The sequence below is a fragment of the Giraffa tippelskirchi genome, chromosome 10, assembly GCF_054371585.1.
Source record: "Giraffa tippelskirchi isolate mGirTip1 chromosome 10, T2T-mGirTip1v1.2.pri, whole genome shotgun sequence".
NCBI classification, from domain to species: Eukaryota; Metazoa; Chordata; class Mammalia; order Artiodactyla; family Giraffidae; genus Giraffa; species Giraffa tippelskirchi.
The window spans coordinates 22,801,951-22,827,704 of NC_137284.1; the positions used below are offsets into that span (position 1 = coordinate 22,801,951).

At 45.4% G+C, this 25,754-nt stretch overlaps 2 long non-coding RNA genes across 2 annotated transcripts in view; one reads left to right on the forward strand and one right to left on the reverse strand.

The window, feature by feature from the left end:
* The window catches only part of LOC145523431 (uncharacterized), a 42,517-nt gene extending 29,841 nt beyond the window's left edge, over positions 1-12,676 (reverse strand). The window contains exons 1-2 of the long non-coding RNA XR_014066549.1: positions 12,564-12,676; positions 10,529-10,611 (exon numbers count right to left, since the gene is read on the reverse strand). This is a non-coding gene — a long non-coding RNA (uncharacterized LOC145523431). The remainder of the gene's footprint in view (positions 1-10,528; positions 10,612-12,563) is intronic.
* Positions 12,677-12,727: 51 nt separating this feature from the next.
* Positions 12,728-19,798, forward strand: LOC145523440 (uncharacterized). The gene is made up of 4 exons (XR_014066560.1): positions 12,728-13,169; positions 16,904-17,147; positions 17,403-17,493; positions 19,399-19,798. It is a non-coding gene; the product is annotated as an uncharacterized LOC145523440 (long non-coding RNA).
* The last annotated feature ends 5,956 nt before the right edge of the window (positions 19,799-25,754 follow it).

The following is a 25,754-nucleotide window of genomic DNA, read 5'->3' on the forward strand; positions in this document are numbered from 1 at the left end:
TTTACAGAGCTTCTGAGCTCATGCTCCAAGATTTACCTTTCTATTTAACTTAGTTTTCTCAAAAACCCTTGGAGATGGGCTTATTATTGCACCCCCATTCTAGAGATAAAGAAACTGAGACTCAGGGTAGTTACTCACTCAAAGTCAAACAGATACTCTTACAGAGCTAGGATTTGAACCCAAGTCTAGTTGACTCCAAAGTTGGGATCCTGTTCAACCCCAGATGGAAGGAAATGACTGAATATTCTGGGCTGAGCTAAGGGCTCAGGATTCAGTGGGAAGGGGTGGGAGCCCAGGGCCAGACTAGAGACTAGGAGCTTCTCTGAGAAGCTGCCTTGAGTTGCTGGGCACAAGAGACTGGACCCCGCAGAGAGAGTCCAGGGTGTCCACAGACCTCTGTGCACCAGCATCCTCTGGGGGGTGTTCCCCCACCTCCCCGACCCAACTCTGGTCCAGGGGGTGCAGACAGAAGGGGGACCTTTCTGACGGCTGGGACCTTCCCAAGAGCCACACAACAGTTGGGGGCAGCCTTGGCTGGATTATAAAGGCGACACATGTTTTGTTTCAGACAACTCCTGCCCCACATCGGGGCCCTTCTCTTCATCCACTCACATGGAACCTCATTCTGACCCTCTGCTGGTTTCCATCTAATCCCTGCCTGATTCATGTTTTCAACACATACTTCAATAATATTAAGTGTGCCAGGCACTACTCTAAGCACTTTATACACAGATTCACTTAATCTCCGTAACAACTCTTCTAAGTAGATCTTATTATCCTATTTTACTAATAAGGACATAGGCAGGGAAAGGTTAAGTAACTTGCCCAAGGCCACACAGAATGTGGCTAAGCTGGGATTTCCTAAGTCAAGAGGGGCTTCCCTCATAGCTCAGTTGGTAAAGAATCCTCCTGCAATGCAGGAGACCCTGGTTCAATTCCTGGGTCAGGAAGATCCCCTGGAGAAGGGATAGGCTAACCACTCTGGTATTTTGGCCTGGAGAATTCCATGGACTAATTCCATGGTCGCAAAGAGTCAGACACGACTGAGTGACTTACACTTTCAAGCTGGGATTTAAACCCAGAGAATTTGGCTCCAGCATCTGTACTCCTGACTACTACCTTGTGCTGATGTTTCTGATAGCTCCCCAAAGGGATATTTTTATTTCAAAGAAAAAAAAACCACTTCCAGACATAAATAATGAAGGTGTGGGCTTCCCCCGTGACTCAGCAGTAAAGAATCTGCCTGAAATGCAAGAGATGCAGGAGATGTAGGTTGGATCCCTGGATCAGGAAGACCCCTGGAGGAGGGCATGGCAACCCACTCTAGTATTCTTGCCTGGAGAATCCCATGGACAGAGGAGTCTGGTGGGCTACGGTCCATGGAGTTGCAAAGAGTTGGACATAATTGAAGCGACTGAGCACGCAGATGGTGAAGGTGTAATGGATGGATCGTCATGCAGTGGCTGATTTGGGGTTGGGGCAGGGCTTCATGTGCCATTCTTCACATCATGCTTCAGATAGGATGAGGAGACCAGACTTCACTTCAGGCCAGAATTCCTTGACATAAGAAGGGCTCCTTCCTTTCATTAATCATTAAACAGATGTTTCCTGATCACCTAGTTTATGCTGGCCACCTAGTATATGCTGTACTTGGGGAGGTAAGAATTTAAATGAAAAAAACCCTTTTCTTAGGAATGTTAGGGTGTACAGGGCACAGAGAAGAGTGTGTGGTGGGGGTTGGGGTGGAGAGTCAGGAGAGCTTCTGGATAAGATAATGGGATTTGGTGCCCTTCTTACCTGGGTTCAAGCTGGCTCCACCACATGCCAGCTGAGCCTCAGTTTCCTTATCTGTAAAGTGGGAATGACATTATATTATTATGTAGCGCTCAGTTCTCTTTTAAACCTGGCCCATCTCTCAGTAAATGAGAGCTGAGATGCTGCTTCTGCTATGCCAAATAGAGACGAACACTGATGGAACATTATGGTTTTCCAAAGACCCTGACAGAGGGAGAAGAAGGCCAGATTTCTAGGTAAGAATTAGTATTCTTAGTAGGCATGGCCAAGGGTGAGCTGAGATGCCTTGGCACCAGCAAACTCCATTTAATAATTGTCCCAGGCAGCCAGAAATGTCCTGTTGGCCGGTCATAAATTCCTCCTACATTGTTGAGGCGACCACCCATCCAAAGAGGACCTGACTGTGTTCCTTGTCATCCAGTTTTCAGAGTGCTAATTGTTTCTGTGAGCTGTTGATCTTTTGCATCAAATTGTTCTTTAGAAATACAGGTCCTCTGTCATTTGACCAGGTGCCCTTTATTACCTAACTGACCTTTATTCATTCCCCCAGACCCAGAGATGATGTCTTCCTGATGGAGGAGCCTTCCCTACCTGACTGGAGTGAGTTGTGCACAGTACACTGTCCCTACATCTCTGTTGTAGTTCTGTAATTGTCAGCATACGCATGTAACCCTAAGAAGACTACAGGAGCACGTGATCCAGCTTGGGAACATTAGTGTATCCAAGGACTAACAATCAAAATGAAGAATTTAAAGTAATTATATTCAAATGAAAAACTAACTAAAGTCCATGTCAGTTCAGTTCAGTTCAGTTCAGTCGCTCAGTCATGTCTGACTCTTTGCGACCCCACGAACTGCAGCACTCCAGGCCTCCCTGTCCATTACCAACTCCCGGAGTCCACCCAAACCCATGTCCATCGAGTCAGTGATGCCATCCAACCATCTCATCCTCTGTCATCCCCTTCTCCTCCTGCCCCCAATCCTTCCCAGCATTAGGGTCTTTTCCAATGAGTCAACTCTTCGCATGAAGTGGCCAAAGTATTGGAGTTTCAGCTTCAACATCAGTCCTTCCAATGAACGCCCAGGGCTGATCTCCTTTAGGATGGATTGATTGGATCTCCTTGCAGTCCAAGGGACTCTCAAGAGTCTTCTCCAACACCACAGTTCAAAAGCATCAATTCTTTGGTGCTCAGCTTTCTTCACCATCCAACTCTCACATCCATACATGACTACTGGAAAAACCATAGCCTTGACTAGATGGACTTTTGTTGGCAAATTAATGTCTCTGCTTTTAAATATGCTATCAAGGTTGGCCATAACCTTCCTTCCAAGGAGTAAGCGTCTTTTAATTTCATGGCTGCAATCACCATCTGCAATGATTTTGGAGCCCAAAAAAATAAAGTCTGACACTGTTTCCACTGTTTCCCCATCTATTTCCCATGAAGTGATGGGACCAGATGCCATGATCTTAGTTTTCTGAATGTTGAGCTTTAAGCCAACTTTGTCACTCTCCTCTTTCACTTTCATCAAGAGGCTCTTTAGTTCTTCTTCACTTTCTGCCATAAGGGTGGTGTCATCTGCATATCTGAGGTTATTGATATTTCTCCCGGCAATCTTGATTCCAGCTTGTGTTTCTAAGTCCTTGTCATGGAGACATTAAAGATGCTCACCCTAACCTTCCACACTCCTTGGCAAAACTCCCTTTTCCCTCTTCTCCAATTTTCTTACACCCTACAGTTCCTCTCAATCTGTCTCTCTCCCCCTAAGCCCAAATCTCACTACACATAACGTGAAAGGGTCTTCTCTTTCTTCCCTCCATATCTTCTCTATTTCTTTCATTTGGCTATAGACTTAGTCCCTCTCCTAACAAGTGTGAAACTTTTCTCCTTAAGAGAGGGAAGTGAAAACCAAAAGGCAATACAGAATTCTCCTTAGCAGGTGGAGGCAAATATAAACCCTCAAACACTTAAAAGTCAACACATTTTTATCCATCACTCACAGTCTTCCCTTCTCTCAATTGTGAGACCCTCTAGATTGAATATGGACTGAGAGATTTATCCCTGTAGCCACTGTTTCCAGAGGTAGTGGAGGAGGAAGAAGGTCAGGCAGGCATAAATATTTGTTTGCTTTTGAGCCTCTGTTCTCAAGGCTCTGCTTAAGTTCCAGGATCCATTTTTTTGGTGGTGAAGGGATGCAAGGATGTGTGCACAGAACAACTTGGCATCAGGTCCTCCTTCGGTCAGTCTGAAATACAGGGAAGGCTGTGTTGGTGGTGCCAGAGGGGACATCTCTGCACCTACCAGTTGCTGTCCTATTTCCATTCTCCATCTTTGTCTGCCCAAGTAGCACAGTAGGGCTCAAACTTGATGTTGGCAGAATCACCTGGAGGGCTTGCTCGGGCCCTTGACAGAACTGATTCATTGAGGCTGAGTGAGCTTTATTCACTACACCAAAGCCTTTGACTGTGTGGATCACAACAAACTGTGGAAAATTCTTAAAGAGATGGGAATACCAGATCACCTGACTTGCCTCCTGAGAAATCTGTATGCAGGTCAAGAAGCAACAGTTAGAGCTGGACATGGAACAACAGATTGGTTCCAAATTGGGAAAGGAGTACGTCAAGGCTGTATCTTGTCACCCTGCTTATTTAGCTTTTGTGCAGAGTACATCACGAGAAATGCTAGACTGGATGAAGCACAAGCTGAAATCAAGATTGCCGGGAGAAATATCAGTAACCTCAGATGTGCAGATGACACCATGATTATGGCAGAAAGAGAAGAACTGAAGAGCCTCTTGATGAAAGTGAAAGAGAAAAGTGAAAAAGTTGGCTTAGAACTCAACATTCAGAAAACTAAGATCATGGCATCTAGTCCCATCACTTCATGGCAAATAGACGGGGAAACAGTGGAAACATTGACAGATTTTTGGGTTCCAAAATCACTGCAGATGGTGACTGCAGCCATGAAATTAAAAGACGCTCGCTTCTTGGAAGAAAGGTTATGACCAACCTAGACAGCATATTAAAAAGCAGAGACATTATTTTGCCAGCAAAGATCTGTCTCATCAAAGCTATGGTTTTTCCAGTAGTCATGTATGGATATGAGAGAGTTGGACTATAAAAAAGCTGAGCACCAAAGAATTGATGCTTTTGAACTGTGGTGTTGGAGAAGACTCTTGAGAGTCTCTTGGACTACAAGGAGATCCAACCAGTCCATTCTAAAGGAAATCAGCCCTGAATATTCATTGGAAGGACTGATGTTGAAGCTGAAACTCCAATCCTTTGGCTACCTGATGTGAAGAACTGACTGATTGGAAAAGACCCTGATGCTGGGAAAGATTGAAGGTGGGAGGAGAAGGGGACAACAGAGGATGAGATGGTTGGATGGCATCACCAACTCAGTGGACATGCTGCTACTGCTACTGCTGCTAAGTCGCTTCAGTCGTGTCCGACTCTGTGCGACCCCATAGAGGGCAGCCCACCAGGCTCCTCTGTCCCTGGGATTCTCCAGGCAAGAACACTGGAGTGTAATTGCCATTTCCTTCTCCAATGCATGAAGGTGAAAAGTGAAAGCAAAGCCGCTCCATCGCGTTTGTCTCGCAGCGACCCCAGGGACTGCAGCCCACCAGGCTCCTCCGTCCATGGGATTCTCCAGGCAAGAGTACTGGAGTGGGTTGCCATTGCCTTCTCCACAATGGACGTGAGACTGAGTAAACTCTGGGAGTTGGTGATAGACAGGGAAGCCTGGTGTGCTGCAGTCCATGGGGTCACAAAGAGTAAGGCATGACTGAGCAATTGAACTGAACTGAGGCCTGAGAACCTGAACTTTAGGAAGTTCCCAGGTGCTGCTGCTGCTGCTGTTGCTCTGGAATCTGTACTTTGAAAACCACTGCATTAGTAGAAAAAGGACTCTGTTCTGGACCAGACTATCATCTAACTTGAACCTGTGAAGGAATTGAAAACCACTGGGTTATGGGACATCTAAAGGACTTTCTGCTACTCAGAATGCATTTTCTACCCACATGCCATCAATACAATTTCCTTCCCTTTCCCATAAGTATTTAGGGTTTTTCTCCTTCATTATAAGACCTCAGAGACATGGAGGACTGGGAGCTGTTTTGTATGTGTGGCTAGGGTGTTTTTCTTCTGTCTCTTATAAATCTCTTTTGGCTTTCCCCCTTCTCATTGTGTCCTATTTATTATTTATTAAGAGGCTCTTAGCTCAATCCCAAGGTGCCCAGAGAATGTACTTAGGGGTAAAGAATGGGGAGAGGGTACGTTTCTTTCTATTTGGATGAGACGACGACCGAAGATGGGAATTCATTTAAAGCATGCATGCTTGCTTAGTCCTCAGTTGTGTCCTGACTCTTTGCGACCCTGTGGACTGAAGCCCACCAGGCTCCTCTGTCCATGGCAAGAATTCTGGATTCTCCAGGCAAGAATACTGGAGTGGGTTGCCATTTCCTTCTCCAGGGGATCCTCCCGACCCAGGCATCGAACCTGGGTCTCTTGCATTGCAGGCAGATTCTTTACCATCTGAGCCACCAGGGAAGCTATAATGAATTCTATGAGGTTGGTATAAAAGCAATTGCAGTTTTGGACTGTGAACTTTAAATCATTATAGCTAGGCTCAAACACATCTTTATTAATCAAAATAGGAGCCATTACAACCAACACATTTTTGACAATGGCATCTAGGTACACTTATTTCATTTTTTGGTTCAACATCTATGAGACAGGATGGACAGGTATTATATCATGAATGTAAAGATGAAGACCCTGAGGCTCGGAGATGTGAAGTCACCTGCCCAAGGACAAACAGACTAGAGTTTGGAAAGAAACCCAGGTGTCCCTTTTAAAACTTTCTTCTGACCTTCTAACAGGAAGTTCAGTGCTTGCAATGAATCAGTCAGTCTCTCTCTCCAACCACCAACGTTTATCAAGAGTCTCCTATATGGGAGGCTGCCTGTTAGGAGCTGAGGTTCCTCAATAGTGAAAGTCTATATATGCCTGCTTTAAGGGAGTCTACAGTCTAGGAGGGAGGCTGGACATGGAGAGGAGAATTATCAATGGGTTGAAAGTGAAAGTCACTCAGTCGTGTCTGACTCTTTGGGACTCCATGGACTATACAGTCCATGAAATTCTCCACACCAGAATACTGGAGTGGATAGCCTTTCCCTTCTCCGGGTGATCTTCCCAATCCAGGGATCAAACCCAGTTCTCCCACGTTCCTGGCAAATTCTTTACCAGCTAAGCCACCAGCGAAGCCCGTTAATGGGTTAAGCATCCCTCCAAAGGAAATGTGCCAGTGCTGGGGCCTTAACAGCAAAGGGGTTTCCCTCACTATGGGCTCAGACAAGTGTTCACTGAAGACTGAAGCTGAAACTCTTATTCTAGGATGAAATGGGGTGACTTAGGAGATAAAGCACAGGGAAAAGGCATATTTCAAGAAGAGATCAGCATGTGTAAAGGTCTGCTTTTAGGGAAGAGTAGGAGCATATTTAGGGAAAGACTTGTGCATTTGGAACAAAATAAGTCCAGAGAAGGAACTGAGATGAGGCTGAAAAGGGAGGTAGCGAGCAGCCAGATCATGGAGGGGCTTACAGGTCAACAGAAGGGCTTGGAACATTTCTCTAAGCACCATTGAAAGCCTTTGGAGGGCGATGTGATCAGGTTTGCATCTGTTATGTGGCTGGAAGGTCTGAGTAGAGGGAGGGAGACCAGTTAGGAGGGCTGATGTGGGAGTCCAGGTAGGGGGCTGACAGTGGGCTGGCCTCAGGTGGTGGCAATAAGGAGTGAGAGCAGTGGATGGATTCCAGAGCTAGAGGGATTAACTTGGTGCTTAATGGTGGTTGGTAGGTAAGGGAGGGGGAGGAGGTAAGGGGAACACCCAGCCACTGAGTGCACATAATAGGAGCTCAGAGAGTATTTATGGACCCGAACATATCTACTGGCAGGCACATGCCTTGAATGCTGGAAACTGAGCCCTGGAGGTTTGGGGGTCAGTATTACTGGGGGTGGGGAGTAGTGGCACTGTGTTGGAGTATGAAGTGTCTTGCACGTCTTTCATGGCTCCTGCCTGCCAGCTGCCCACCTCCTCTGAACTATGTTCTGCTCATCTTTGTTGTTGAAATGCTGACAATTATTTGCTTTTTATAAAACATGTAGGTATCCTGCTATCTTTAGAGAAAAAGCACTGCAGATGAGCCTCATTAAAAATATGCTAGCATTCCATCATTAGCCAATTAGAATACTTGGGAGACAAGTCTGATATGGAAGGATCTCATGAATAAGATTCTCCGGGGAACTTTGGCAGAACTTGTTGCCCAGCTGTTTGCATCCATCAGCATGACTGAGAAAGGAAGCTGGTGCAACAATCACCTGCTTTTTCTCTTTGCACTTTGGTTGGTATGCTGAAGGGAACATGGTAAGTGAAGCTCCAAGACCTGGTCTATTCTTAGTTCAATGAGGAGAAATGAGGAATGATAGAAATAAACACTCCAAATTCTTTTCCAGAATTCTCAGGGGTTAACAGGTTATTTGTCAAATGTGTCTTACCAATACTATGTATTGGGCTTAGCAATAGATGATCTGGGAATGACAGAGTTGAGATAAGGCCTTTGCCTCCTAGTAACTCAGAGTATAGAGAGGTATGTATAGAATAAGACACTTGCCTAGATGGAGAGTTTCTTCAGAGCAGGGATTGTTCCTGATTTGTTTCTGTAACCCCAGAAGCTGGTATGGGGACTGACACAGTAGGTGTTCAATAAATGCTCAGTGAATAAAAGGATGGGAGGATGGTTGAATGAATGGGTAGATAAATGGCTTATTGGTTGGATGCATGAATGAATGGATGGTTGGCTGCTCTTTAGGTGTAGGAAGTCCTGAATAATAAAATATGTCTGTTGAGCACATTTTTGTCATTTCAATGGCCAAGCTGTAACCTCTGTTCGCTTTTAGTCTTGCTGAGTCTCTGTCATCTCCAACAGCTGAGTCTTCACAAAGATTCTGCTTCATTTGGCATTTGAGTCACCAGCGGAGCTTGGCTCAGTTTCCTTTTAAGACTGAGCAAGGCTCTTCCACTTGTTTAAATTCTTAGTGAGTAAACCAGTCATATCAGAAATGAATTTTCTGCCATATTTAAACTGTAAGAAACATCAGAGATCATGCAGTTCAATACCTTCTTCTTAAAAATGGGGAACAAATTATAAGTCAGTATAAATCAGTATAAATGGGGAGTCAGTATAAGTTCAGTGAAAGAATGTTGGACTGGAATTGGAATTTTGTCCCTGGTTCTTGCTTGGCAACTTGTGTAAGCTCTGGAGAATAATTCCTGCCTGCCTGCCTTTATCAGTTCATCCTGAGAGTCAGATGAATGAGTGAGGGCTTTAGGAGGGGCTCGGTAAAGACCACTCGCAATTGTTTCCTAATGGCGTCAAGTTAGTTGCTGGAGAGCTAGCATTAGAGCGAGGTCTTCTGAGTCAGGGTCTAAGCAATGTCTATTATACCACATTGCTTCATTGCTTCTTAGAAACAGCATGCACCTGTGGGCTTGCTGTGCTGTTTGGACAAAACCAAAATATGGTTTTGGTATAAAACCATCAGAATGGCTGAAATTAAAAGGATTTTTAAAAATATCAATGGTTGGCAAGGATGGGGAGCAACTAAAACTCTCACACATTGCTGATGAGAGTAGAAATTGGTGTAACTGCTCTGGAAAACTGTCAGTATCCACTCAACTTGAACATGTACATTTACTATGAACTATTTCCTTCCTAGGTACATACCCAAGAGAAATGAAGAAAAAAGTCTTGTGCTGGAATGTTCATAGCAGTGTTATTCATAACAGCCCCAAACCGAGCCTACCCAAATACCCATTAGGAGTAGATGAATAAATTTTAGTATATTTATACAGCAGACTGTTATATACCAATGAGAGTGAATAAACTGAACCTATATATAATAATATGGATGAATCTTGCACAGATAATGTTGAACCAAAGAAGCCAGACATAAGATGACATAGGTATGTTTTCATTTATATAAAGTTCACAATAGGTAAAACCAACCTCTGTTATTAGGAACTAGGATAGTATCCACCCTTGGGACAAGATACAAACTAGAAGGGAGCATTAGAAGGCTTCTAGGATGACGCTGACATTATATTTATCTGGGTACTAAGTGCATAGGTGTATTCAGTTACTGACAATTTATTGAGCTCTGCATTTGTGATTTGTGTATTTTTCTGTATTATGTTGTGCTTCAGTGAAAAGCTAACAAGCAAAACAAAACAAACTTAAGGGTGAGCTCCACTGTATGTGGCAGGATGCTTGCCCCTCCTCCCCTCACCATGAAGAGACCCCTGAGGATGCCGTTGCCCTAATGGCCAGCTGCTCTCCCTAGCCTCACACCACAGGAAGCAGGGCTTGGGTTTGATGTGTGGCTGCTGGTGGAAGGGTTCACTACCCAGTGGGACTCTGCCCTTTCCTACTCCTCCACCTCTTAGGGCTCACCAGTCTCCTGCCCCAGGCACTCCAGCTGGAAACCACGCTTGGGTTCCCAGAGATCAACTTCCACCTCCTTTGCCTGACTGCTGCGGTCCAGTTTCCCATCACGCAACTGCCTCTTGCTAGTCTGGCATCTGCCATGGAGGACTAGACCACACAGCTGCAAATGACACAGGTCCAGTACACACACACACACAACTCCACGCATGGGGAACGGGGCAAAGACTCACAGAGCGAGAGCTGAATGGCAGCTTGGAAGTCCTTGAGCCCCCAAAGACTCTCCTGCCTCCGATGGGATGTTCCTAGGTGTCATCTAGATGAACAGTTTGTAACTTAATTCTCAATGTATTTTGTTGAGTATTGGGAAATAATATAATCAAAGCATTAGTCTCTTGCTTTCATGGATATTATTGCTTAGAATGATGTTGAGTTAAAAAAAGTCACTGATTTAAAGACAAACATTAAGTATTATTAGCACATGTGATATAAGGATATGGCAAAAATCATAGAAGTGGAAGTTTGGGAAACACTAATCTGGCTCCCTTGGGTCACAGCGGGAGAACTAAGACCTGAGACTGGGGGCGGGGAGGGGAGGAATAACGTAGTGATCTTCACTCCTAATGTTGATACAGCACTTGAGAGCCCATCAGTGCCTTAAGAGACAGGTTTTCTGAAGAGATACATTTGCCCCAGCATGGGAGGTTAAAATAATGACTATCATCGATTACCAAGAGTGAAGGAGCAGGGTCCCTGACAGGGCAATGGTGAGAACATAGGCTTCAAAGTCACATCCTGCCAGGAATCACGTCCCAACTCCCCATTTTTCTTGCTTTGTGACACTGTACCCCGTTGTTTAACCTCTCTGAGATGCAGGTTCCTTAGCTGTAATGAAAAACTTTGTACCTGTATCACAAGGTTGTTACAAGGTTTAAAAGAGATGATCCAGCCCCAAGCTCAAGTTGGTTAGTTGCTGGTCCCTAGAGAGAGGAGAGGACTCACGTAAAGGGGCACACGCAGACCTGGAACCTGGGGCTCTTTGCTCTCGGCCCTGTTCTCTTTCCTCTGAGGAGCCATCCCTCCTCTTTCTGGTTCTGCAGACCCTTGCTCCGGTGGCTCAGGGCCAGCTGGGAGAAGAGCGTGGCATGGTTTCCCCAGATCTCTGCTGGGCTGGCCCTACTTCCCGTGGCCAGAGCACCTGGTTTGAAGGGGACTTTACCAGTGAGCCTGGCGTTCAGTGAGCTGGGTCTGACCAGCTGTATGGAGAGCAACTAGGGGCCTCTGTCTTGGGAAGCAGTACCCCTGGGAGGCCAACCCCAACAGAGGGTGGCCACCCACACAGGACTCTAGGATGTGCCTATGCTGGAGAGCGCCGTTCTGCCTCCAACAGGAAACCATCCATGTGGCCTTCTGGGGTGAAGGGCAAAGCAGAGGCTGGCTCCTTGGTATTTTATGCACTGGCTGTGGGGAACTACAGGTTTGGAGACCTGCCAGGTCCCTACAGCAGGAATTATGAAGAAGATTAAATAGGAAAGATCTGGCCTTGTAGGAATTACCCAGACAGTTATGTTGAGGAACGTCTGCCCTCCTCATTCGTTTCCTCTCTCCCTCTCTTCTTTTTTTTTTTTTTCTAATTTATTAAATTGGAGGATAATTGCTTTACAATGTTGTGTTGGTTTCTGCTGTACAACAATGTGAGTCAGCTCTAAGTCTACATATGTCCCCTCCCTCGTGAGCCTCTCTCCCTCCTCCTGCCTGCTCTTTTCCCCCTTCCCTCTCCCCTCCTGTCAGCCACTGACTCATTTATTCAAGAGCCACAGCAGCACATCAGGGGCTCGGAGGCAGAAAGGTCTGAGTTGGAGCTCTGGCTTTCCCTTTTAAGATCAGGTTGATCCATTTGAAATGGCCATTGCAGTCAGTCTAAAATGGTTCAGAACTGTGGGTAAGATGCTTAACCCTTCTGAACCTCTCTTTCCATATCTGTAGTTTCTCTTATTTCACAGGGTTGTAATGCTGACATTATAATGCATGTAGGGTGTTTAGCTCAGTACCTGACATACAGTAAATACTCATTTGCATTTTTTGAAGATGATTTCATGTGGTTGACCTATTGTTTGTGTAATCTCTGCAAGATTGCCATGCCAGATCTCTTGGAGTGTTTGTATCCTTAACTGTAGAACAGTATCCACCTTCAATGGTTCTTGTATAGATTCAATGAACCAATGTGTGTAAGGGCTTCCTAGGTGGCACTTGTGGTAAAGAACTCACCTGTCAATCAGGAGATTTAAGAGATACAGGTTCCATCCTTGGGTCAGGAAGATCCCCTGGAGACGGGCATGGCAACCCACTCCAGTATTTTTGGCTGGAGAATACCCATGGACAGAGGAGCCTGGTGGGCTACAGTCCACAGGGTCACAAAGGCATGTGTGCTCAGATGTGTCCAACTCTTTGTGACCTCATGGACTATAGCCAGTCAGGCTCCTCTGTCCATGGGGATTCTCCAGGCAAGAATACTGGAGTAGGTTGCCATGCCCTCCTCCAGGGGGTCTTCCTGACCCAGGGATTGAACCCACATCTCTTGCATCTCCTTCATGGGCAGGCAGATTCTTTCTTAGCTGAGCTACCAGAAAAGCCCAAAGAGTCGGACACAACTGAAAGCAACTTAGCACAATGTGTGTGAAGTGCTAGAGGCCAGCACCCAACAACTAGTGATGATTTTCTTCCATTCTTTCAGTCATTTGTTCTACACGCATTTCCAGCCAAGATCCATGTGCCAGGCTCTGTCTGTGAAAGGTGCTGGGAACACAGAGTTGAATGAGGCATATCTCTTTCCTTCAAGAGATAGACTTGTCCAGTAGACTCAACTGGCAAGAGGTTTGTGGATACTTTATGATGCAGGGAAATAAATGGAGCTGGGAGCTGCTGGACTGAAGTTTGGGGTTTTATCTTCAGTGTGGGGAGCGGGGGCAGGGTAGGGGGCGGGTATATTCACTGAGCATCTGCTCTGTACCACGTGCAACATTCACATTATCTCATGTAGCTCTTGACAGAATGCTATAAGGTAGGTATTATGTAGTAATACCTATATGGTAGTGAAGAACTGTGGCTCAGAGGTGGAAGTTGCTTGCTGATGTCTGTCTGACTCCTGTGTTCATTATCTCTCTATTGGGTTTGCCAAAAAAGTTCGTTTGGGTTAAGAAAAGATATTACAGAAAAACCCAAATGAACTTTTTGGCCAACCCAATACTTCAGGTGGCTACCTGCAGGGAGCAGAGTCAGGGGAGAAGAATTAACTGGGACCTGAGAGGTAGGAGTCATCTTGACCTGACCTGCCATGGTTTCCTCCCTTTGAGTTACTCCAGAGTTTGCAGAGAGACTTGGGGTCGAAGAGACTTCTGGTAGGTTTCTCTATGGATAGGCCATTTGTGGTTCTGAAATAACTGAGCATGTCCCTGGGGGCTGAAGCTCAAGCTGAGAATCATAAAATAGCATCACACCCAGGACCTAATTCTCCTCCCCAAAGTCTGCATGTTAATTGTGGACTCAGAAAGCCAGAGAGCCCCCATTTCCTGTGAAAAGGGTGATCTGACATGCAGTTTTATGTTGCAATGTGATAAACTAATGCTCTTAAAATTTTAGCTATTCATTGTCTGAGCTGCTTTGGCAGGGAAATTATACATGCAGAATGTTGAACTCTGGTCTTATTCAATTTTTAATTAATTTTTGTGTAATATTCTGTAAGCACATTAATATCAATGAGATACTTTCTGTACTGTGGCTAATATACAGCTTTAAGGAGCCATGGGTATTGTTTTCCCCTTTATTTGTGTTGAGCAAAGATTACTGGTTCTGTAAGTATTATTTTCTTGTTCTTGGGAGGTGAGGCTGTAAGAGAGAAATTAAATTTTCCCAGCAGGCTTGGGCTGAAATGTTGTCACAGATGTGTGTTTGAGAGCAGTGATGAGAAGAACTCTAAATGTGGTGCTCATTGAACATTTGACTGTCAGAAATGAAAGGTTCTTTAAGAAGTGGTCCATGGTGGGATCGACCCATAACTAAATTAGAATTTGAAATGGGATTATTCCAGTTTTTAAATAAGATCTAAGCAAGAATTTCAAGATAAAAATATTTAAAGTATGTAGGTTAACTAGAGCAATTTTGTTCAGATATTATGGGATTCCATTCATTCACTCCACAGTAATTTGAACACCTATTGTGTAGAAAGTATTCTCCTAGGCATTATCAAGTATACAAATATGTATTCAGCCTATGTCTGGGACACTATGAAAGTGAAAGTGAAGTCACTCAGTTGTGTCTGACTCTTTGCGACCCCATGGACTATAGCCAGTCAGGCTCCTGTGTTCATGGGATTTTTCAGGCAAGGATACTGGAGTGGGTTGCCATTTCCTTCTCCAGGGGATCTTCCCCACCCAGGAATGGAACCTGGGTCTCCTGCACTTCAGGCAGATTCTTTACCATCTGAGCCACCAGGGAAGCTGGTGACACTATGGGTATCAGGGACCAATTGATGGGAAGCAGGGACACTATGGGTATGGGCTATTTTAGTATAAGACAAAGTGATAAGTATAAGACCAAGTGATAAGTGTCATCATAGAGGTGCAAACTAGTGCTGTAATAGTCCAATGAAGAGGTTATTTGTAATAGAAAGAATATGGAGATGACTTTCGAACTGGACCTATAAGGTTGCATAGAATTTAGACACATGCAAAAGAAAGGAAAAGCCATTTTTGGAGAAGGGAACAGCCAACCCATATCCAAGAAGAGCAGGGATAGGGTCCCCAGATCCAAGGGAAAGAACAGCATGCTTTACCAGTGATGTGCCTTTCACCACGCTCTGCCCTTCTTCTAGAGTACATTTTCCTTCTTCCAACTGGGTAGGTTGTCTGTGCCCTGCTGGTCTCTTTTTCCTCCCAGTAAGGTCAGCCTGTGCTAATTCAACTGACTTTTCTTTCAGATAAGGAAGCTCAGAGTCAGACAATTAGAAGGACGAATCCCAGCTGGTTACAGTCTTGGCTTGAACTGGATCTCCTGGGGTTTAGTGTTCTGTGCATTTTATGTAGTTCTGATCCATTATGTCTCAGAATAATGGTCAAGAAACCTACCCCCTGCAATGGGAAGTTACAGGGCCACTTCCATTAAGTGCTAAACTTAGGGACAGGGATGGAGGCTTAGCCAGAAAACCCTTTTGGTTTCAATCCTTGTTAGTTCTGAGTTCTTTTGATACTGTACTAGACAGAGTATAAGGCTCATATCAAATTCTTTTTTTGATGATTGAGGATATTAAAGGACTCCCAAGTCTGTAATTCTGAACATCACTTCTTATGACTATGTATTGTTCAGGTCAAGCCAAGATATCTACTAAACGTTATTGTCCAAAGCCCTGAGGTGAGACTGTTTTCTTATTTTTTGCCTTTTTGTTTTAATGACAGAGGGAAAGAGGGAACTAGACAGCTTTTGTGTTATTGGGGCTCTGATATAAGCAAGTTTGATTAACTGAAGTTGCACTATTTCAGAGAAATGCACAATTTTGACAACTCGAGCTCAGTGATTCTGAATAATGGTGAAAGGAAACACAAGTTTGGGTTTAGAGAGACTCTGAGAATGGTTTGGAAAGGTTCTGGGAATGTGGTTTTTTTGCAAAATTTGACAGCTTCCTGCCCACCCTCTCCCTTTCTTAGTGGTTTTAATCAGTGTTCAGAGCATCCCACAAAATCCATTTGCATCACAGCTCTAGATATATAGAGTTGTGTCTTCCCCAAAGAGGGGCTCCGATGGCTCCCAAGGGAGGTTTCTGGGATGGAGAGGTGCTGCTGGCAGGCTCCAAAGGAACTCAGCTTTCCCAGGCCTTGAATGACTTTCTTCCTCATCACTCTTCTCTGGGAATTTTTGCCATCACAACCTGATACTCCACGAAGGACTCTGTGAAGAAATAAATCAGGGATGCTCCTTGGTTACAGAAAAAATATTGGCCTTTTCACTCTAATCCCTGGTTTCCAAAGATATCCCTTTGCCAAGGATAACAACATCTACCCACAAGTAGTTCCATTAACAGGGAAGGACAGGTCAGCAAGAATCCTAGTGTCTCTCATGGTGAACTTGCCAAGAGAGGCATATGAGTCAGGCTACGGGGAGAGGGAAATCAAGTACTGTAGGCTGTAACCAGTGAGAACTTCTCCACTGTCTTAGGGTGCAGAGTCTTTTTCTTTTTTTTGTTGTTGAGAGTTATGTTTTATTTGGCGGGAAGTTTTAGGACCTCAAGCCCAGGGGCAGCATCTCAAGTAACCCTGAGAGAACTCTGAGGAGGCAAGGGTGGGGCGGCAGATTAGGTGCAAAGGGAAGGAGAGATTTCAGTGAACACAGCACAAAGTCTTGTCATTGTTTTCTAGTGAATTGATTGACTCCTCCCCCAACTGCTCTACTAGCAGGAAATTCCTGTCCCTCTTGAGGTCCTGTCTGACCCCCCACCCCCACCATATTGTCCAGGAACCTGATGATTTATGCAGTACAAAGGTCAGTTGTGCTTTCTTCGCTAATCAGAGGAAGCAATGGCATTTGAGGGGTTCACCACTGCTATTTTCTTTACACAGAGCAGCCTGTAAGACTGGTCTTGGCACCTCTCTCACTGAAGAAGAGGATTAAAGGAAAGCACAAATGAAAGCCCTGGCATGGCCCCCTGCACGGCTCAGCAGCTGACCAGGGCACCCGTAGCTTCTGGGGTTCCTTTCACTCATTCATCCAAAATGACCCATGTCAAACTTAGCTTCTCCTCCACTTGGACCCATGCTGTGGCTCCTTCGTTCGGCCCCGCCCTGCACACATCTGTCAAAGAAGGTCAGGTCCCATGGCTACTGTTTCCTTCTCTACAAAAAGAAGATTGCTATGCTCTTGGGCTTGTTGTGGGGAAGAAATGAGATGATAGGTATGAGGTGCACAGTGAGTGTGTATGAATGCACAGTGAGCTTGCAACGGTGCTAGACTTTCGCCTTCCCTCCTGCTTCTTCTCTCCTTCTTTCTCTCTTGTAATAAAAGAAATAGAAGAGCACATGCAGCTCAGGTTACTGAGGAAACCCTTCTATTTTTCACCAGAACCTTTGCCTAATTATTGAAGAGCAGCATGTTCAAGTTAAACGCTGAATAGTATCCAGACAAAATTCTTGTTTCCGTCTTCAGGATCCAGGTACGAAACTCCCAAGGGCATCTAGTCACTGGGACCCGTGATTAAAAGTCAGATGGTTTCTGGCCTGCAGTGGAAAATAGTTGTTGTTTAATTTCCTGGAAGAGGAGTTGTAATCTTCCACAGCCCTGCCAATGGAGGATATAATTATGGTCTTGGATATTTGCCATACCAGGATGTGAAAAATGGCATCTTGGTATAATTTAGCTTGTTTTTTTAAAAAAAAATATGAGTAGAGTTGAACATCTTTTCTATATTTAGAAATACAAGCCACTTGTATTTCACTGTCTGTGAACTGTCAGTTTATGCCATTTGCTTGTTTCTTATTGGGTTGTTGATCTTTTACTTATTGATTTCTTGAAGTCTCTGTATATCAGAGTGATTATAATACTCATGTAATATGAGTTGCAGTTTCTACCTTCAGTTTGTTTGTCTTTCTGACTTTGTTTTATTGTGTTTTTGATTTTTATATACTCAAATTTATCAATTATTTCCTTTATAAACTTCTGGATTCTGGGTCCAAAGTGGACAAGCGTTCATTATAAAAGAATTCTCCGATGATTTCTTCTTCTGTCTGTTATAATAGTTTCCTTCTTTGTGTTTAAATCTTTCAGATATTCCAAGTTTTAATAAAACCCAGAAGTCAGGGTTTTTTGTTAAGTATTCCAATATTTAATATTGGCAACTAATACAAACAACATGCATGCACATTGTATTGGCCTAACAAAGCACACACATGGGCGAGATTTGATTTGCTGACCCTTGATTTACAATCTCTGGTTTAAGACCTGACCGTCTTCCTGTGTGAAAACATTACATAATTGGGCAGCTAGAGGTCTGTTGTTTCTAGAATACATCTTCATTCTTATAGTGTCATTCCCATCCTTCCCCAGTTTGTCCTGAAGCCTTTGCCCTCTGCCTGCCAGTGCCTGGAAGCAGTTGTCCCCTGGCCAATTCTTCAGTCCTGAGCTTTCAGAGCCCTTGAAGGTTTTACCAGCTGCAGATCTGGGCTGATCTGATTAGCCGTCACTGAGAATTATTTCGTTGACACATTCGAGCCACAATAATGCCTTGGCTGTATTTAATTGGTTTTGTGCCTAAAGACATTAAGTGCTTATCCCCAGTAGTACTTACACAGACTCTGAATTCAGATTTGGATTACTTGATTTTTAAAAAAATGCAGTTCATGTCATTCCTTCTAAGTGCTTTGAGATCACTGGGTGAAGCGTGCTACTTGCATGTGAAGTTTAATACCTTGGTCAGGAACTAAACCTTGAGCTCTATTCACTTTTCTTTCTTCAGGAAGCCCTGTGCCTTACAGTCACCTTTCCTTGTGTTCACTCGGAGTTACCTTCCTGTTGTAAACACCTATAGGCAGAGAATCAGAGTGGGATGAGAAGGGTTGATCGGCCAGAATGTTAAATTATGAAACAAGCAGAGCTGATTGCTGGCAAATGCTTTCTCCAGTGATCCTTTCTTTGTCCATGTCAAAAAATCTCTTGCCTAAGAACCTTGACTCGTGTGCAGTGTAGGAAGGTACTTAGAGGCCAAAGCAAGATCAGAGAGGACTTTCTGCCAGCCTGACGACAGAGCTGGAGAGCTCAAAATTGAACCGTAAAAGACGGGTGGCCTGGGGAGATGGGGACAGGGGAGAATCCTGGGTGGACCTCTATCATTTTCCATCCACTGCACAAGCTCGTGGACCTCTCTGTGCAGTCTTTCCGGAATCTCCAAGGTATATTCACAGTCTTCTGCCTCTCTTGCTAGGTTGGGAGCTCAATGAGTACAGAGATGATGGTTTCCAGATCCATATCGAGCCCACTCACAGTTCTGGGGATAGGGTTGGTGCCTGGGGAAGGTTTGCTGGATGAATGAAACCTTGTACTCACACACCCATTTATCTGGCAGTTCTAGGCACTGCTAAGGACACCAGGTCAATCAACAGACATTTCAATCAACCAATCTGCAGACCTTCACTGAACTATTATGGAAATGCCCAGGGGCATGGTAGAAAGAAGACTGGCTTTGGGGTCAGGAGATTTGGGTCTGGATTTTGACTCTGCTGTGAACCCACTGGGTGACTCCAAGCAGCTTGACTCAAGCTTCTCTGAACCTCAGTTTAGTCATGAGTAACATGGGGATATTAGACCACGGCTTTCCACAGTCTCTCAGCTCTGCTGTTCTAGAAGTCTGCTGGCTCAGAGATTATAGGGAGGGACCCCTGTCAGCGATGGCAGACATTGGCTGGGCACTCCCAAGTGCTAGATGCTTCATACATTGACATAAACGCTTTCATCTCAATCTTCAAGACTTGTCTGGAAGGTGAACCTTGTTATCTCCATGTTACAAATGAGGAATCTAAGGTTTAGGAAGATTAAGTTCTGAGAGTGCCCAACCAGTTTCTCTCTAGTGACCTAGACTCAGTAGGGTCCCTTCACTTCTCTGTCACTTGGTGACGTTCATAGTTTCCACATTTTCAGTCATGAAGAAAGAAGAGGAGGAATGGGTGAAGAGAAAGAAGAAGGAGGAGGGGAGGGGAGGACGGAAGAGGTCTCATCTCATCTTGAGTTATTTGAACATTGCTGCTGCTGCTGCTAAGTCGCTTCAGTCATGTCCGACTCTGTGCGACCCCATAGATGGCAGCCCACCAGGATCCCCAGTCCCTGGGATTCTCCAGGCAAGAACACTGGAGTGGGTTGTCATTTCCTTCTCCATTGCATAAAAGCAAAAAACGAAGGTGAAGTCGCTCAGTCACGTCTGACTCTTAGCAACCCCATGGACTGCAGCCTACCAGGCTCCTCCGTCCATGGGATTTTCCAGGCAAGAGTACTGGAGTGGCCATTGCCTTCTCCGTTTGAACATTGAGTCCAATTTAAACGGAAAACCGTCACCTGCCCTTGAGGGGACAACTTTATCCCTCCCGTCAGCTCCACCTGGTCTGGCCCTCAGGGAGCAACATCGAGACGAGGCCCACCCTCTGCCCTTCCTTCTTCTTGTTCCACATCTCAGCTCAGCTGCCCTCACCCTCCTACCTTTACTTCCCCCATTCTGGCTGCTCAAGGTTGGGCTGGGGAGGAAGGATGGGGCAGGGGCTTTCTTGGGCAGCTGACGCTCTTTGCATTTCTTGCTCAGCGATCCAGTCACCTGAGTCAGAGCAGTTCCTTGAAGTCAGCTCTGCTGCGGAGCCTCTGGTGCGTCCTCTGCACTGCCCCGTCCCCTAGCGTGGACTGTGCCCCTCGGCCCAGCTGGTCTCCTTGGTTCTGCTCCCCTCCTCCCGTCCCCTCTCTCACAGCCTTCTTCAGGCTGTTGAGACAGTCCAAGCTCAGTTCTCCAGGGTTCTCTATCCCATGGGTACAGTGCCTTCTTGCCCAGCAGAAAGGCCAGTGAACAGCTCACTCCACTGCTGACCTCCATCTCCATTGCCCTGCCATCATGGCAGCCCCAGTGCCTGGGCTGCCCTGTTCATCTCACATACACTTCAAACTGCTGGAGGCACGCTGAGTTCCCAAGAACTTTCTCACTTCTGTCTACTCCATGTATACCAGGGAGTTTTTTTTTTTTTTTTTTTTTCCTGCAAGTTTTAGGAACTGAGTACAATTAAGGAGTGAGAAGCCTCCTGAATGGATCCTCAGTCTCTGGACAGTTCTTCTGTCCCTCACTCAGCCAGTGAGGGATGAGGGTGGAAAGCACCAGCTTTCTCTGTTCCCTCTTGTTCCTCCACAGATGTCCTTAGGAGGACCTGCTCCTCAGAGAAGTCCAACCTTCCTCTGACACAACCTGAATGGAGAAGGGGGTCTGAGAACTAGCTTTGCCATCTTCCAAGAAGTGTTGCTGGGATGTGTCAAGCCACCCTCCACAACACGGGCTGTTTGTTACCTGTGGCATGCATGCATGCTAAGTCACTTCAGTCGTGCCTGACTTTTTGTGACCCTATGGACTGCAACCCTCCAGGCTCCTCTGTCCATGGGATTCTCCAGGCAAGAACACTGGAGCAGGTTGCTGTGTCCTCCTCCAGGAGATCTTCCCAACCCAGAGATCAAACCTGAATCTCTTATGTCTCCTGCATTGGCAGGTGGGTTCTTTACCACTAGCGCCACCTGTTGTTACCCATTAACTTTCATTTAAGGCGTCAGCCAAGGTTTGGGTACAATACAAAAAAACCCCTTCCATAGCCTCTTAAGTCTTTACAAGGCACAGATGCCCTATTTTAGTTTTAAAGGTAACTTAGACGTGCCCATGGAGAAGGACATGGCAACCCACTCCAGTGTTCTTGCCTAGGGAATCCCGTGGACAGAGGAGCCTGGTGGGCTGCTGTCCATGGGGTCGCACAGAGTCAGACATGACTGCAGCGACTTAGCATGCATGCATGCATTGGAGAAGGAAATGGCAACCCACTCTAGTATTCTTGCCTGGAGAATCCCAGGGATGGAGGAGCCTGGTGGGCTGCCGTCTGTGGAGTCACACAGAGTCGGACACGACTGAAGCGACTTAGCAGCAGCAGCAGCAGCAGAAGTGCCCGTGGAGGGGCATCTCATCTCCTGCCTAGAAGCTGACAACAGCCAGTTTCACCCGGTGTCCCTCTGCCCATGGTGGACTCATAGTGCCGGGGATAAACAGCTCATCCCTTGCAGCTCTGCTGAGTGAATGCTGTTTAAAGCCTGAAGTGGGAAGCAGTGTAGCAGGCTGCTGCTCCCTGTAGCTGGGAAGTCAGCAGTCATATCCCAGCTCTTTGCCACATTTAATGACTGTGGGACCCGCAGTGGGGAGATGGAGTGTACCCGTCGGCTTCTGCTTGCCCCAGGAGGAGGCCCGGAGGATTGTGCAAGCCCTGCATCTCAACACACTGAACAATGAGACCATCCACTGAGTCTGGGAGCCCGGGAGAGGCCTGGCCTCTGGTTTTCAGATTTTATTTTTGTTTCAGAAAACATTGTTTCAACCAACTCTTACTTGAAATCTTATTGCATTAAAAACAATTTGGCCAAAGCGGGGCTGGGTTTGGGTCCAGAAACAAACCCCAGCATCCGTGGTCAACTCATCTCTGACACAGAAGGGGAGAATATCCAAATGGGAACAAGAAAGCCTCTTCAATAAATGTCCATGGGAAAACCAGACAGCTACATCTGAAGAACACTATTGGTTTTGATCTCAGACCACCTCAATATCGGGGAAAAACCTCACCCTAAAGACTAATGTCATGAGATAGCTAGAAAGAAGCGTAGGTCAAAGGCTCCTTAACATCAGAGTCTCCTTGCCATTTGCTGGGCGGAGGTAGAAATGGGTCTCTTCAAGTAAGGGAAAGAGGGAAACGAAGTACACCAATGGGTTTCCATCCAATGGAACCTCTTCACAACAGAGAAGCTAAGCATTCACAAATGCAAAAGATAGGAAACGGAACATGAGAGACTCCTTGCAAGTGGCGTATCTGAGAAGGGGTTCATATGGAAAGAGACGAAGAATGCACAGCACTCAGATTCCAAGAAACACCACCACCACCCTTGACCCTTCCCCCATGACCAACTCCGACCTAAAGCCTTTCTCTCCCTGTGCTGACTTTAACCCTCTCAATCTGCTGCTTCTCTTTATGGTTCTGAAGAGATTGTAAAGGTTGGTGTCAGAAGAATGCATTTGGATTAAGAGACAACTTGCAGGCTTGGACCTTAAGCAAAATTGACCAAGATGAATGTAAGAGGTGAAGATTTGTGCATACAGTTATTTGGTGGAGAGGAGAGGCTTAGCAGTGGCTAGTGAAAGCTCAACTTTGGGATTTTTCACTAAGCAGGAGGCTTAAGTGTAATGTGACCGTCAAATGTGTTGACAGCCTGGGATTCCCTGGTGGCCCAGTGGTTGGGACTTGGCCTTCCAGTGCAGAGGGTAGGTGTTCGATCCCTAGTTGGGAAGCTAAGATCTCACATGCCTCATGGCCAAAAAACCAAAACGTAAAACAGACACGATATTGTAACAAATTCAATAAAGACTTTAAAAGTGGTTCACATTAAAAAAAAAAAAAAAAAGTATTAACAAGCCTGGAGTCATGCATGTGGCTTAAAATAAGGCAAGCCAGCACAGGCCCATCTTACTAAAGACCCTCACAGAATTCCTTCTATAGAAATTGCCCATCTCATATCCTGTGGGCCACCCCTCTTCTTTTTGTTGATGGATCAGAGGAGAGTCTTTGAACTCATCTGTAGGCTGGCCAGAGGCTGACAGGATGACTTGCTGCTAAAACTTGGCATCATTGGGTGGATGGTGATTAAGTGGAAATATCAAGTTCTCTCCCTGTGGAAGGGTTGAATGTAAGTCACAGAGAATATTTTGGGGAAAGACTACGGACCACACACTCACAGGGGAGGCAGGCAGGAGAAGCCAGAGGCATGATGGACACAAGGAGGTATCAGCCAGGAGTAAGCAGATGCTAGAAAGATGGGAGGAATGGAGGGAGAGGGCCTGGTGGGTGGGATCCGGAGCAGCAGAGATGGAGCCAGGCCCCCTGAGGCGTCCCTGCTGTTAGCACTGATGTGATCCTGAATTACCCTGTGGTGCTAATCCATCCATTTCAGGGTTTCCATGAGACCCAAGTTCTTGCTTCCTTATCCCCATGTTAATCTTACCAGTAAACCTTCCTGGAGCTGAGGAGAGCCTTGCTAGCCTCAGAGGCAATCAAAAGAGTTCAAATCACTGGAAACATTAACGTCCTAAACACTCTGAATGGTAACCCCATCCTTCTCTGTATTTGTTAGACTTGTAACCGGCTCCTGGCACTTGAGTTTTCACAGAACATTGATGACTGGAGTATGTTCTGAGGAAGGGTCCTAGAAATTATGCTATTTGATGAAGAGAGGACTTTGGGACAGAAATAAGAAGATCAATGTTTAGCCTTCAGTTCTGTGTTCAAATGCCTGAAAGGTCCATACGTAGAGATGGGATTGTATTTATGGTGTGTGTGTGGAGGGGGGTGCCTTTAAAGGGCAGATACAGGACAGAGGATGAGATGGTTGGATGGTATCACCAACTCAATGGACGTGAGTTTGAGCAAACTCTGGGAGATGGTGAAGGACAGGGAAATCTGGTGTGCTGCAGTTCATAGGGTCACAAAGAGTTGGATACGACTGAGTAACTGAGTAACCACAACAGCGAGACTAAAGAATGGAATTTTTGTGGAAGCCATTTCAGTTCTCTAATTACAGTGCTCTTCAACACTAGACTGTGCTACTTCATCAAGTGGTGAGCTCCCCATCAAAGAGGGCAAGCAAACACAGGTTGGCTGCTCCATCTGGAATGGCCCAGAAATCACTATGTGCACTTCTAAGAACTGATGCAACTTGTATACCTTGAGAGTTTATTTTGGAAACGTTGACCTAAGTAATTCTGCACTTCTTTTAGTTCTTATTTTATAATTTAAAAATAATTTTCTTATTATCAAATCAATATATACTTCTAGAAAGATTAGAGATTACAAGTAATCCTGAAGATTTCTGCATTGATAGGGCAGCAACAAGGGAATGGCCAAGAGCCCTTGCAAGCCCACCATGCTTGGATCCTTCATTTCTGCCCTTTTCAATAGTAAGCAGAGGTCTGGTCCTGCTGACCCGCCTCAAGGAAGGGATTGGAACTTGCTGAGTGTTTGTTGCTTTTTAAAACTGATTTTGGAAGCAGGCAAAAACAAATCTATTTTCAGAGCAGCAAATGCCAGCACAATTTATGTCAAAACCCCCATCTATCTACTCAACTGAAAGGCGATGGTATGGACCATGCATTTTGTGAGCTGGTAACATACTTGTTTATCGAAGAGTGTTAGCTCCACCAGGGCTGCTCAGTTAGGCCCCTGAATCTAATTGGGACCTTTATATTAGTTCCTTGATGTTGTGACCATCCTTGACAAGTTGCATTTCCCTCTGACTTGAAGGCGAATCATTGCATTTCAAAAAATCTCAGGTCCAATTGAACCATTTAAGCTATCCCATGCACGAATAAAATCTGCATTAGAAGAGTTTTCAGAAATATGTTAATATGATAAAGTAGGTAACGCTAGCTGCTGTAACAAGTAAAGCTTAAAATTTCAAGGGCTTGATACAATCAAGGGATGTTTCTCACTCATGCCATGGTTTCAAATGGATTAGCATGGGACTCTGCTCCACATATGGAGAAGGCGATGGCACCCCACTCCGGTACTCTTGCCTGGAAAATCCCATGGATGGAGGAGCCTGGTAGGCTGCAGTCCATGGGGTCACGAAGAGTCGGACATGACTGAGCGACTTCACTTT